Genomic DNA, 11,528 nt, shown 5'->3' with positions numbered 1-11,528 from the left:
CTTGCAGAATTAGAGGTCTCACAGTAATATCTCCTCTACACTTTTTTTGGTAAAGATGAGAGTCCACTAAGCAAATGCAAATCACAAGATCACGGTTGTTTGACATGATTTTGTGACCATCTGTGATAGAGTGGGTTTTTTTCTGTGTCAAAGTCCCCTTTGACAGTTAGATATGACTGATCTGGCACATGAAAAAGTAATTTTCAGTGGGAATATTATCTCAGTGGGAATTAAGCTATGATCCTCCTGAAAACTTTGTGCTTCTAATTTTTGTTCAGCTTTTGCTTTTATTTCAAAATACATAGACTCATTTAGGTTGAAAAAGATCACTGAGCTCAGCTATTAACCTAACATTGCCAAGGCCACTACTAAACCGTGTCCTATGGTACCACATCTGCAAGTCTTTGAAATACCTCCAGGGATGGTGACTCAACCACTTCTCTGGGAAGCCTGTTCCAATGTTTGGCAACCCTTTCCATGAAGAAATTTTTCCTAATAATGCAACCTAGATCTCTCCTGGTGCAACTTGAGGCCATTTCCTCATGAAGGAAATCCCATCTTGAGCATGAAGCCATCCCAGATAGATTGTTTTGTTTGTTTGTTTGTTTGTTTTGTGGTAGATGAGCCAAACAAATGTTTGGAAAAACACATAGCAAACATGGTGTCCAGACAGGTTGTTTAAGTCTGTTTCTTACTATACAGTGCATTTTTGATCTCCTAATTGCCTTCTTAAAGACACCTTAAATATCAGCCTTCTAGTAATGGGCAGTATCCTCTAATTATGTTGTAGCTGTACTCAGATTGTGTCATCAGCCAAATCTGTGGGAGCTGCAGGTTCTTGTAATCATTGTGGTTGCCTTTAGCTGTCATGGGTTGTTCAGTATTTGCAACTACAGTGAAACAATAGTACTGTTAAACAGTAATTACTTTCACAGACCAAAACAGAAATGTTTAAGAGAAAATCTATTGGAAAAAAACAACAATAAAGGGTACTTCGGGCACAGCTCCACATTCTGCGATTCTAGGACAGAATATTAATTTTAATTGCTCTTACATCTATATAGTGAAGGGCTCTGGGTTTCTTTGTTATCTTGTTTGCTTTTGTTTTGTTATGTTTTTTTTAAATGTGAATGCATTTTTTGTGGTTTTTTTTTTTTTCTTTGTGAGCAAAATCAGCTGTTTGCTGCTGTCAAAGCACCTTTGATTCATGTGGGAATTGTAATTATTTGGTCTTGCCAGTTATCAGACACTCTTAACCTAATGCTTCTGTTTCTGCCCAGTGTAGTCTTGGGTTTAACTTTTTTTATTCCTTTTTTTTTTTTTGTATGGTAGTAAAAAATACAGTGGAATCATATCAAGTTCCATAGCTTTAGCTCGATAATGGGCTGAATAATTTATTTTACAAATGGTCACTATTTGTTTGCACATTTGGAAGGACTGCGGATGTAGTTTAAGCCAAAGAAGGCCACATAATAGGGCTGTGAATCCATCAGGGACATCTTAAAAATTAGTTTGAAGATGTGTAGCATTTATTCTTCTTCATCATAAAGCATATTGATCATGTAATTGGGATTTTATATATATTCCTGTAAGTAAGTTTTATAGTGCTTTATTGGAGCTCTGTTTTCCAATATAGCTCTGAAAATTATAACTTCATGTTTCTCTTGTTGATTATTAATTTTTACTTGTGGATTTGTGGATTTTTTGGCATTGTATGAGAGCCTTAATCATAAATCCATTATACTTAATAACATCTACATCTCACTTAAAAGATTGTTTCTCATCTAAAGAGTGAGTAGCAACTTTGTGTGAAGAATGCAAGACTTTTTATGCTTTCAGGCCAAAAAGTGGTGTCAAAGAAAGACAGTTCAAAGGATATGGCCATAGGCAAGTGTTTTCAGAAACCATTCATTTTCACCTCAGCAACCATCACTAACCACAAAACAAGATCCTGCTGGTTTAAGTAACTGTGGGGTAACAAAACAAATGTGATGGATCTAATCTCCCAAGAAACAGGGTTGCAAATTAGGGTTGTGCCCTATCTGCAGTAAAGCAGTTTAATGTTAGCCCTTCCATCATAGAAAGGAGGTCTTCCATTCAGGGATCTTCCTCTGAAACTGAGCTTGCTCCTGCTGAGGTCCTGATCTGCAGATGCAAGGATGTCCTTGGTGGGCTGGCTCCTTGCTAGAGCTTCTTTTTAGGTTGAAAACTTTAGGTGACCAGTACCTTTATTATTTTCTTTCTGTCAAATTCATGATGATTATATGTGTATTTCTTTCATGGGACATTTGAATCATGCATTTAAATTTATTTGCAATGTTTTATGATTAATATCTTTAATAAAATTCTAGGGGATGTGTTGTTTCTCTGGAACTAATCGTTGAAGTCTCTTGCTTTTCAGCTCATACTTGAGGATCCAAAAGCTTTCTTTTACATTTTACTTTTCAATGCTTTTGTTGAACAGGAAACTTTTATTTAATTCTGCTCTTTCTGCACTCTCTCAGCTCATCACTTCTTTTTAATTTCTTTAGTTATACCATGACAACTATGAGAAATTAGAGACTGTTCATCTGGGAGGTATTTTCCCAGGTTCAACACCTGGGCTGCAAATTACATCAATGTATGTGAAAAGAGACTTCCTACTGAAACATAACTGGGAAATAAGAAATTTCCTTTCTGTAATATAAGCTCATATTAAGGTGACAACATAAAGAGAGGAATGGCACAGGAATGCACAGGACTATAGCCAGCAACTGTCTCTGAGATAATTAGAGCATCAGGAAGAAGCATGTTAACTTCTAACTAGGAAATGAAATAGTCAATCATCTGAGTTAAAGACCTATTGTAACTTGAGTGCAATTCAGTGGTACTTAAGCTAATTGCTCATTGTGTTTTTAATAGTATATGACTTTTTAACACCAGGGACTGTGGCAGGCAAGACTTGTTTCATTTAAGTGGTTTAACTCAGATCAGGATCTAAGTGGTTTACTGATTTATTAATGACACATAATTAGCTGACACTCTGTGAACTTCACCTTCTGGATCAATATCAACAGGCTGACAGATAAACCAGAGTGCAAAACACTTGCAGGATGTTAAAACACACCTATAAATTGCTAAACTCCCTAATCTCCACCATTTCTAGTCCCATGGGAGTAGGCTTGTGCACATCTCTCTCTTACAGGACAGGGGGTGACAAGTGCACCCCTCTCTTGTGGCCATGCATATTCTCCTGCTGGAGAGGGGATTCCTGTGTCTTTATGTATAGCAGTGGAGGGCTCTGCTGCCTGCTAGTCTGTGTGCTGGTGAGGAGGAATTCCATGGGTTCCAAGCTGTGGCTTTTTCGGCTCTTGCACCCCATTTTGGGAGGATACAGGACACAATGGCAGTGGGGTGACTCCTGGAGCATGTAAGCCAGGGATCAAACTGCTGTGCTGAGTGCCTTCCACTCCCATGCGTCACCCCACAGTCTCAAGTTTCCTTCCAGTTTTTGCACTTCCCATGCTCTTTTCTCAAAAGCCTGTTGGCAATCCCCTGGTTGCTGCTTAATCCAACAGATCCCTATAGTAAGCAAACATTGTCATTATTAATTTCCTGGTTTGGGGTAAAAGATCTGTTCTCTCAGATCAGTCAATTTTGGGTGTCCTGTCTTTACATGCTGTTTTCATTCTCCTTTCATGCAATGAGTTACTCTTCAAGACAGGTTCATCAGGAGGTTTTGTTACCCTGAAACTCAACTGGTATAAAAATTACTATTATAAGATTTTATAGTTTTGACAGGTAAGGAGCTTTGTGGGGGTGGAAGAAACACCAGGTGGTCTATCACTCACCATGGAGACATCCTTGGTGACTCCTACTTCATTGCTGGTTTGTACAGCATGAGGCACAGGCTCTGTCACACCAGAGCTGGTTGTCTCACAGTTAAAATGCCAGGGAAATATTCTCATTGTATGAGATTATGCTAAATAAGAAGTATTTTAGATTAAAGTATTTTTATGAAACTCACAGATAAAAATGTATACCTACAGTAATTCTGGTAAGGAAAAAAGTGACATACAGGGACAAACCAAAGGGGGTGTTACCTCAGTCTCTTTAGCCATGACCAACAGTAGCTAACCATGACTGAGGAAAGAAAAAAAGAATAGGCCATGTATGCTATTGTAGGTCTCCTGATAAACTTGAATTACATAAATTCTGAAACCAGGCCACTACCAGGGAGACTGGCTGGGCAGGGAGGTCTCATCAGGATCCCCAGTGCTGCTCCCCTGAACTTTGTGGCAGATGGTGGGAAAGGCCGGAGTGGAGGATGGAAGGATCTGAGCAGGAGCACCCTCAACACAGGGTGTTACCTGCCTTGAAAGGGGAACATCTGCTTCCTGGCCTCTCCCTCCCTTCTGAGGCTCAGCTTCAGGGTAACAAGAGGGCTCTGCTAAAATGATGGGCATGGGAGGATTTCCAGGAAAAACGGGAGGCCATGGCACTTGGGCACACAACAGACAGCTTCAAATGCATAAATAAGGGACTTTAAAGCAGAGTAAAGGTCTGAGACAAAAAGCAGGATCTTTCACACTGTGTGCAAGTACCATGGGATGCTCTGGGCAAGGTATCAGGTGAATCTATGGTATCAGATAAAGCCAGTGACATCTTTATGAATCAGGGAAGTGCAATAGCTGATATAAAAGCCTTCAAGTGACATCCCGCTAATCTTCAGGGATTCCTATATAAGTGATGAGAGATTAGACCACCAAACTGATTTTTAGAATGAAAATAAATCAAACATGAGCAGGGTATTCTGGAAACACCACTCCTGCAGCATTTCAATAGATTTTGCAAGAAGTCTTGTAGTGGTAAGACCAGAATAAGAAGAGATATAAAGCTGACATCAGATAAATAGCATAGTAGTTCATGAATTTTTTTCCTTTCAAAGCAGTTCTGTGCATAAAGGTGCTTCACTTTCAGCATTTAAAGAAAAATCCTAGAAAATGATTTTTACTGTGCAGTTCACTCATCTTCCTTGCTGTTGTCAATGGGATTAGGGCTGTCTGTACTAGAGCACTGGTAGCTTGTGAGTCTTTGCAAGCAGGAGGGGTTTTGCCAATGTCTTTCAAAGGCATTTTCTGATAGTGGAATAATATTGGGTGTTACCACAGTGACTGCAGGGAAGTGATCATAGTTTCTGCTGCTTATCTGTTCCCAGTAGGATTCATTGACCTCAGCTCCTTTTATCTGTTAAAGCCTTAGCCATGTTCTTTTATTGCCTCTCACTTATTTTTTTTTTCACCTAACACTTCTTCATACCTGTGCCTTAGCACAATAAATCCTACTGTTTATTAATGACATTCTTAGTTGTAATCACTCTTAGCAGTCCTGGCCTCCTTTCCAGGACACTTTTGACTTCATTCATTTTGAGAAAGCACTTGCAGGAGAACTGTGCATCTTTGAACTTGGTGTTCAGAAGTTAAAAACAAAGAAAGAGCCTGCAGTGCACTGGGATGTAACCTGCTGCATGACAAACTTCTTCAGAATATACCTTTGGTTTTGTTAGCAGAGTGCCTTTAAAATAATTTTGACTTGGAATTTCCAAATTAATATTAGTGCAGGTTTATAGTGACATGTATTTTCATACTTATTTTAAATGACAGCAGGTCAGAAAATAGGCTTTCATTTTTGAAAGAACAACTGTGGAAATGCTCTTTCAATCATTGCAGTTTAAACTGTTAAGCAATACATAATGAGTGATTACAACTTGTTTTAAAATAGCTTTGCTATTTAAGAATAAAAACATTTCCTGATCTTTATGGTTGTTTTTTATTAGGAATTAAATATGAAGAGATGTTATCTGGTAACAGATTCTTTTATACAAAAGGAAAGAGGTGGTCTGGTATAATCTATTTCATCTCCTCCCAAGGGTGTTGTACATTAGGTATTTTTCTGGAAAAAGTATTTTTTTTGAGCTGGCCAAAGCCTCTGCACCTGTGATATGTTTGCTTGTCACCAAATAAAAGACAATTTAACAATCCAAGGCAGTCTGTAACTATTCAAGCTTCGTTATAAGCTTCAGAAGATGCTGCAGAAGTCTCTGGGAATTCTTGAATTTTTGAGCTGAAAATGGAAATGCAATCTTGCCTGAGGCTTTCAGTCACAGTGCTACCTAGAAAACAAATAAAAGGACTGTCCGTAGGTAAATTGCCTTTTCTGCAATTTTTCTTAATAAAGAATTTTCAAATTGTATGTGTATGTGTTTTGCTTTTAGAATTGCTCCTTTATTTAGGGTGTCCCTTTACCATTTCTGAATTAAATGTAAATTTTTTTGTCACCTTCCTCTGTGGATGTGAATGTGCAATGCATCTTTCTCTTTAATAATGATGACCAGAGGAAAAAACCCATGAATTTTAGTACCTCTAATATGAAGTAGCTTCCTGCACTTGATTATACTGTATGCAGAAATACTATGTTGTGCATAGAACAACAAAGAAATAAAGTCTCAGGTGCAGATTTCTTAAGCAGCTTCTTTGCAAAGTGTAATGAAAAGTTTGATCACAAAAATGGGTAACTCTATCACTAGGCCAATCTCCTGTGCTCAGCCTGTGATCATTTCATATTCATCTTAATTTTCTGACTTTGGAATTATTCTTACTTGCTTCATGTACTTGTTTATTTTGGTGTTATTTTTAAGTGTGAATTTAAATTCCAGATGATAGCATGGTACATATATTCATGTATTCATAAGTTATACAAACTTATGAATACATGAATATATGGTGCTAAAAAAGCTGTTACTGAATTGGCTTGTAATAGCTACATAAGTGTCACAGGAGCACTACAATCAACAAATTTTAGGCCTCTGTAATAAAATGAACACTACACAAGCAAAGCATGCCATATGCTATGCTCTTGGTTTTTCTTCACAGAATGTTGACCACATTGGCATTCTAAAATATTTGAGTGCCAAGACTCAATGATAATTGCAAAAATATTTCATTCTTGACTGCCCACTGAATCTAATTCTTGACTGCCCACTGGACTAATGTGTATTTCCAGTTACTGTGTCCTCAGCATGTTTTGAGGGGTTACACTCTAGGATGCCTTGCCTGAAGCTGTGATTTGAAGTTTTGCATTCTGAGCACCTGACCATTTATGAACAGCATGATGCAGAAACCACACTGGAAGGACCTTTGCTTATTGCTTATTACCACGATGCTGTTCTTATAGATTATGGTTGATTTCTGCATTAACACAGCCTGCCTCTGTCACTCAGCAACTGATCACTTTATCAGCAGGATACTAGGTAAATACTTCTGTGGTAAATGGAATGTGTAGAGCCTTGATTTGTAATCTAAATTCAGACACCAGCCTTCATACCACAATACGCAGGACGGACTTCCTGTTTTTCTGTTTGGTATTTCATTTATGCTCAATTCAGACACAGACTTGTCAACTGGGAGAATTAATTACTTAATTATTTTTACAAGCATTTGATGTCAGATTTGCAAGCAAAGGTGTGCACCATTTAAAATAACCTTTTACATCATCATGACAAATGGATTTCATACACAGTAATTAAATCATGCTACACTGCTGTGTACAAGCAGAAAAGGCAAATACAGGTTTTAAGAACTGTGCAAAGGAACACGATAGCTTAGCCTTGGCAGAAGAAAGAGGAGTTCAGAGACAACTTACTCAAAGAATGACCCAGAGAGGAGATGTAACTGAGCCCTCAGGTTCAGCTCTCTGTGACCTCGAGTCCAGTTTGGTGCCTTACATTGGTGATGTAGAGCTTTGAGAAGATTATTTTTGAGCTCCAAGACCTTAGCAATAGCCATATAAGATGAGAAAAGTAGTAAGACGGGCAAAGTATGATTATTGAGGTGGTAGTTGCTAGTAACTGAACAAAAGAAAATAGCAAGAAAAAAATTAGGGAACTGAAAGAAAATGGTGAGCAAAAGTGTTGTATGGTAGTCCCAGCTATTCATGCTTTTTGTTACCCAATAAATAATTGCTGGGTAATTTTTGAGCTGTATATATATTGTTCCTAAGATCTCTCTGTAAATAATGAAATATGACCAAACCTAAAGAATGAGAGTCTATAATCTGCTGTATGTACATGAGACAGTCTCTCATCCATCCGAGTGGATTGGTTAGAAAACTGCAAATTCTGCCTTCTGCCTTGTGATTCCTCACGAGAGCAAAACAGACTTCTCTTTTACAGCATGACCATATGTCTGCATGACATATATCTGTGTTTGCCCTTTGCAAACAGATGTCATCTTAGAACCATGCCATGGCCCTACATAGCCCTACAGGTCAGGGCTGTGTAGGGGCATTACATGAAATTACCTCTTGGTTTAAGATCCTGTGAGCCCACTTTTCTGTAGAATTACAGGAGAGTTTCTGTATTTTTGCAATTAAACCAGCTTCATACTGCACATTTTTGGCACTGTGCCACTAATCTGCATCAATTTTGTATGTTTTATTCTTTATCAGCCTGCTTATCAGATATGTGGTTGGACTGCTATTTCAGGATGAAGCACAGATAATCTAGTAATACTTCATTTTATGTGTATCTCCATCTCAGATTGCATGTCCATTGTTTCTACAGTTCTGCCCTAGGACCAAAACTGGGTTTTGTTTGGGCTTTTATCCTTTCTTTATGAATTCTTCTATGAATATATCTCAAGTAACTTCGTATTTAACGCTTATAGTATACAGCTATCAAGTATAGCTCATTTACATACATAATATTATATTATATTATAAATTCACTCCGTTTCAGTCAGTATCTCTAAAAAGTCAACCAGTCAATTTATGTTATCTATACACAAAGATTTTCTTTAATACGAGGAAGGGAAATTGTACTTATTAACATCTAGCAAGTGCATCCTGAAGAGGGCACAAACAATGTTTTTTCTCAAGAATATTAGACATTCTGTACTACAATAGACCAGAAATTCCAGTTAGCCCAATATGCTCTGAGAGAGGCAATAGCAGATGCTATTGAAGAAGACCATGTGAGTCTGGCTGTGTTCTCTTTTACCTGTGTATTTCTGCAGCATACAAAAATATTAGGAGTGTTACAGGGTAGATTTCTGCCTGTCCTGTTAAAGGACCTGTTATCCATGACTTTGTCTGAACCCTTTTTGAACCATTGATAACCTCTGCCTTTATGAGCACCTTTGGTGGGGAATTCCAGAAGTCCAGTGTCTGCTGTGTAATCAAGTATTTCATTTTATCTTTGTTTAAACCAATCTCTACCAGTTTATTGAGCTTGCCTTAGTTCCAGTGCTGTGGGGTTGATGAAGAGTTCTCTGTTCACCTTTCCTGCTGTCTTTATGACACAATAAGCCCCAACCATGTTTCTCTCTGCCTTCTTTTCTAAATGCCAGTAAACATTCAGCTAATTTCAAACAACCATCAATGATAATGCCAGGACCTCTTTTTTGAATTATGAACCTAATGTAACTTCCTTCAAAAGCACTTTGCAACTGATCACAAACAATTTTTGGTTGTTCTAATTTATCAGTAAAATGAGCTGCGTGGTTACTTAATCTCTGTGAATTATTCAAGGAATTGGCTCTAGAACTGATTTAGAATTTCTTCATTCCAAAATTTTGAGAAATTAATATAGAGAATAAAATAAAACAGGACAAATGTTGCTGGAAGGAAATGTACCTCCCTAATGATGTTTCAAAATTTCATTGATAGATAGGAATTTTGATACTAGAAATGTATACATTCTAAGTTGTTAAGAAACATATGCAGGAGGCTGGTCTCTTAGGGATAAACATTGCCTAAACTTCAAGATAATATGGTGTAGAATGACAGTCTCATTGCATCTCCAGGTGGGAGTACCAGCATAAACACAGGGCCAGGGAGCTGTGCCTCAAAGACAAGCCTTTCCCTTATAATCATACTATTAAAATGAAACTCCATTACAACTGGAGGAGGTAGATATGCATAGCTTGTCACATCCTGTCTTGGCAATCAGATCTAATTTTAACTTAATTTTGTTGTGCTGTGGTTACCTAAAGCAGCCTAACGTTGCACCCAGTAGCCACTTCTGCCAGAGGTAAGAAGTCCAGCATTTCTACACCTTTTGCTTACAGCCATTTTCTTTGTTTTCTCTACTTTAAACTTGTGATTTAACTTAGGTAGAAACAATACATAGTGCAATTTGCCCTACTAAAATGTCTATTTCTATTATTACTTGCCCTGCTGCTTTCTCTGAGAATGCCTTCCACTTGCTGTCTTGATCAGGTGCGGACCTTTTTTTGTGATTATCTGGTACTTATCATAACTGGGTTCACAGTTCTGTGCTTTTTTAGATACTTATTAGGTCCTGCACCCAGAGTAAAACAGACCCTGAAGAAGAGAGGGGACAGGGAGAGGGCACAGAACACACCACTGGCGAGTAGCTGGGGAAGAATCAGGTGAGATTTCATCTTGCTTTCAAGAAAAATGTTCTAACCAAATATAGACCAAGTTGCCCCAAAATCTGCCCTGAGATATACAGGCAGATTGATAACAAAAATCAACAAGCAACATACGGGTCAAAGTGAATGTTGCAGCCAGATTGGTTATCACCAGAGTCACCGAGATAAAACAGAAAGAAGGGTGAGGAATTGAATTTCATCTGCTTAAAGTATATGACCCTTGACCTAGATAAAGTAAAAGAAAAAAAACCCCATCACATAGAAAGCATGAAGGAGATTTGTTTCAATTAAAGGGCAGTGTGGTCACAAAGATAAAATGCATATCTTGGCAATAAATACATGTAATTTGGAAACAGTATCAGAAAACATGGTTCTGGAATAATGTCCTGAATGTGAAAAACCTAAAGAGTTTTAAAACTGAATTTGAAACATTTTGAAAAGATTATACAGAAAATTTCAGGAAGAAAATTAAGTTCTTATACATTGCATGTGAGACTGCCTCTGAAGGAGTAAGAAAAAGGGACTTTTGTTTACATTTCTACATTCTCTACAGTAAGAGCATTCAAACATTATATTGACTTATGTGTCAGTTTCTGCTGCTTGTATTTGGAGTAGAACAAAAAGCTCTTCCTGCCTCTTTCTTAATCTTTCCACCTCTTTCCTAACCCTGGGCTTGCAGGACAAAATGTCTTTGTATTTCTATTGACATTGAAACTGCCAGGTGTATTTCTAGTGTATACTCCTTATACGTTCAGCACCTTTGGCCAGAATTGCAGTCAACAGAAAATCTTTCCTTAAGTCAGTCTGGCAGGGACAACAGGTTTTTCCCACCATCTGTGAGTTTTCTTCAACAAATTCTTTCTTGTTGCAGATAACTCTGTCATTGACAACTCCCTTAATCTGTCCTGTCCTAGTCCTGTGACACTTAATTGCTATGGCTCTTGACCTCATATTAAGATTCTTAAGCTAGCTGATGTGGAAGCATCATGTGCCATTGCACGTAGAGTAGGTGCTTTATGGGCTTCTTCAGTAGCCTGTTCCAGAGTTTTCTGGAGACTGGATTCATACAGATCTTTTCAGTTCTGTGTTTTTATATTG

The sequence above is a fragment of the Molothrus ater genome, chromosome 1, assembly GCF_012460135.2.
Source record: "Molothrus ater isolate BHLD 08-10-18 breed brown headed cowbird chromosome 1, BPBGC_Mater_1.1, whole genome shotgun sequence".
In the NCBI taxonomy this organism is placed as follows: Eukaryota; Metazoa; Chordata; class Aves; order Passeriformes; family Icteridae; genus Molothrus; species Molothrus ater.
This window is presented reverse-complemented; position numbering follows the sequence as displayed.